The following is a 2,072-nucleotide window of genomic DNA, read 5'->3' as shown; positions in this document are numbered from 1 at the left end:
ATAGATAGATAGATAGATAGATAGATAGATAGATAGATAGATAGATAGATAGATAGATAGATAGATAGATAGATAGATAACTAATTTATATCACTTAAATTTTAGACCGACATAGAGGAAAAATAGTTTTAATTTTTCCAATGACCTCAAACGTTCCACATAAACTTCTTTCATAAATTAAACACATCTGAAGAAGAGCAAAGCGAGACCATTGATTTGCATAAGAACTATTCTGCATCGACGATTCTGTGTTTTATAACGTCATTTGGATTTTTGTGGGGTTTTCTTCACTGGAGCGTTGCCGAGCTTAACGACATGCACCTGAATGCACCTTTCAAAAACGTTTCCCAGCATGCCTTGCAGCACAGGCCTGGTTGCAAATGTAAATACTGGAGTTATAATTCTGTTTGGAAATGTTAAATATGGGTAACCTTTTTCGGAATTAATCAAAATGGTCAAGTCTGAGAAGTAAAAAATAATAAATGAGCACATTTAATGGAAATTAACCTGGAGTTTTGAGTTTAATGCAATAGAAATAATAAAAAAACATTAAAAATAAATTTATCTGACATGTTTAATGCTTTACATTGTAAAATAATACACATGTAAGTTTTTATACAGTGTGACCATAGTGTTTACTTTTCTCCCTCAGCTCCTCTCGGTCACCTGATCAGCATGACCAGTGTTTCCATATGGCACAAAGCCCAGCTCCAGTAGCATTTTAACACACATTTACAGTGACTAAATGATAAAACTAAAAAAGTTAACCCTAACACATTCCCACATTTATTTTACAGAAAAGAAGAGACAAGAAAAAAAAGTAAAGAAAAAAAACTTTATTTAGGAAAACTCATATTAAAAAAAATACTGCTTCACGCTGGGAACTGAACTCTCCAGATGTTTGATGATTTATTTAGCACGAGTTAAAGCATTAACTCCCAAAACAAAGTTCTGTAATGCACTGACTGCATGCGAGTAGAGTCGGAGTGTATCACAGAACTTTATTTGGAAAGCCACAGTGCCACCTCACAGGTTTGTCCTTGTGTGGAACCTTATCCTCCAGGCGACTGGGTGCTCCTTCGACCTGGAATATGGCAAAAGGAAAAAAAAAAGTAGGAGGAGAAACAGGACAGTCATGTTAACTAGATCAACAGTGTTTGATATTATAAATAAACTGTAAAAGACTACAGAGTTTAGATGAACTGGGCCTGTGCTGTGTTGTGGCAAACCAGGCCAAGTTGAATTATTTTTATTTAATTATAAATTTGATTCTGAAGTTAACAGTTCCTCTAATTGATCCTAAAAATGTGTTTACTTACCACTTCAAGCCTGAACATCTGGATGGCTGCAAAGCTAACCCATCCCTGCTTTGATTAAAGCTTTACAGTTGGGTGAAATCATCATTAGGATAATAATTTAAAAAAACTCCTCAGTTCAACCTGTTGATCTTTTACAGACTTTCTGCCTTAAATAGGCCCCTGATAGATATGGCAGTGAGGGGGAAAAAAAAGAGCAGCTATCAGCTGGGAGATAGTTGGAAGACTTTTATCAGCAATCAAATTGCTGCAACTTCAGCAATGCAAAACAGTAAACAAACCTTATCAGGTCTAAACTCCCACTTTGATTCTCTTTACAGTATATAAAAAAAGTTCTGCAAGTCATACTGTACCTGATGTAGGTAGACACAAGGGGAACAGCTGCAGTACAACACGAGGTGCTTCAGAGCAGATTAAAAAAAAAGAAAAAAAGAAAGAAAACGAGTTGAGGAAACTGCAGGCCTGAGCAACAGATTGCAATGCAAACCTCCGCAGATTTGACTGCGGCTGATGTCCATCTGCGGACTTGCAGCGGCTCTAAAATCCTAAGGTGACCACCGCCGCTTTTACCTCTTCTTTCTCCCTCAGAGCTGAGCAGCTCACTCTATATGCAGCTGGAAGAATGTCGACGTGGAGCTGCCAAACGTGAACGCGTGTTCGTGAGCGCGCACCAGAGGGAGAGAAGGGGGGGTGAGAAAATGGGCTTTTTCTTTTTTCCTTGCTTTTTTTTTTTTTTTTTTTTAACTGGCTAAGAAA

General features: G+C 37.4%; 1 long non-coding RNA gene across 1 annotated transcript; it reads right to left on the bottom strand.

Annotated features, from left to right (window-relative positions):
- Positions 1-502: 502 nt before the first annotated feature.
- On the bottom strand, positions 503-1,886 carry LOC106512897 (uncharacterized). Its single transcript, XR_001309736.1, has 2 exons — positions 1,670-1,886; positions 503-1,084 (listed from the first exon to the last, which is right to left on the bottom strand). It is a non-coding gene; the product is annotated as an uncharacterized LOC106512897 (long non-coding RNA).
- Positions 1,887-2,072: the final 186 nt, after the last annotated feature.

The sequence above is a fragment of the Austrofundulus limnaeus genome, unplaced genomic scaffold, assembly GCF_001266775.1.
Source record: "Austrofundulus limnaeus strain Quisiro unplaced genomic scaffold, Austrofundulus_limnaeus-1.0 Scaffold9, whole genome shotgun sequence".
In the NCBI taxonomy this organism is placed as follows: Eukaryota; Metazoa; Chordata; class Actinopteri; order Cyprinodontiformes; family Rivulidae; genus Austrofundulus; species Austrofundulus limnaeus.
The sequence above is the reverse complement of the archived record's forward strand: the minus strand, read 5'-3'. Positions and strand labels throughout refer to the sequence as shown.